Source organism: Myotis brandtii, unplaced genomic scaffold, assembly GCF_000412655.1.
Source record: "Myotis brandtii unplaced genomic scaffold, ASM41265v1 scaffold51, whole genome shotgun sequence".
Taxonomy (NCBI): Eukaryota; Metazoa; Chordata; class Mammalia; order Chiroptera; family Vespertilionidae; genus Myotis; species Myotis brandtii.
The window spans coordinates 1,116,656-1,117,726 of record NW_005369442.1 but is presented as its reverse complement, the minus strand read 5'-3'; the positions used below and the strand labels follow the sequence as shown (position 1 = coordinate 1,117,726).

General features: G+C 49.8%; 1 protein-coding gene across 1 annotated transcript in view; it reads right to left on the bottom strand.

Moving 5' to 3' along the window:
- The window catches only part of PDGFRA (platelet-derived growth factor receptor, alpha polypeptide), a 45,390-nt gene extending 44,392 nt beyond the window's left edge, over window positions 1-998 (bottom strand). Inside the window, exon 1 of the mRNA XM_014548492.1 lies at window positions 775-998. The gene's annotated coding sequence lies outside the window, so the exon portion shown is untranslated. The remainder of the gene's footprint in view (window positions 1-774) is intronic.
- Between the last annotated feature and the right edge of the window lie 73 nt (window positions 999-1,071).

The following is a 1,071-nucleotide window of genomic DNA, read 5'->3' as shown; positions in this document are numbered from 1 at the left end:
GGAGCTCCCCAAACCCTCGCCCAAGTCCGCGCCCCCTCTGCTTGTCTTGCAGCCGCCACGGTTGCGCTAAGTCTGGCCCCAGCTCGCGGCCCGCGCTGCGCCGTCCAGTAATTCTGCGCCCTGGGACGGCGCCGACTGCACCAGGCGGGCACTCAAGGTCCGGCCTCCTCCAGCCGAGCCCTTCACTCCTATCCTCCCCGCAACTCCTCCCGCGCCTCCCTCGACACTCTCCTCTCCCCACCTCCCCCGGTGTTCCAGCCGTGCTCCGTGCCACCGGCTGCAACGTTGTCCCGCCAAACCGCGAGCAAAGAATGAAAATACTCATTAAAAACCTGTCGCCTTCCAGAACCCATTGCCAAAAAGAGGGCCAACACCTCTGCCCCCACTCCCAGCATTACTTGGTGCTCGTCCCAGCATACACTAATTCCACCCCAACCCCAAAAGAAACCTCAAAAATGTAAGCCTAAACAATTTCTTTGGGAGGCCATAGAGTTGTTAGAAAAACACTGCTTTTAAAAATAGGTCTGGAAAATGTGTGTTTTTTTTTTAATTCCCTAGACTTTCTAACTCTATGGTTATCTTCCCTCCAAGTGAAGTTTATTCAAAATAAATTATTGTCTGGACACTCCACTGGAATTCCACTCCAATTTTGTTTTGGGGTTGTTGTTTTTTCTCATTGCCCAAAGCTTGAGTGAAATTACTTCACTTCTAGCCCAGAAGGCCTGACAGGGACGTCTTTTAGAAACAAAAATCATTTTTTTTCTTCTCCCTTACCTTCTCCTCTTATGTCAATTCGCAATGAATATCCTACATCTGCAGTAAAAAGTGTGTCCACGGCCTCCAGTCCTCCCTGGGAGTCCCCTCCTCTGTTTCTCTCCCTCTAGCTCCAACTGCAATGGGCTCAGAAACCGCGTTTTGTAATTGATTCAATGTTATAGTCCATCCTTCTAAAACTAATCATTTGCTCTAAGTAAATAGCTGTCAGGAAATGAAGCCCCACCCCCCTTGGCTTCTTCAAAATAAAAGTTTTCTCCAATCTCCCAACCTTCAGATGGTGTTCGCCCTGAGCTC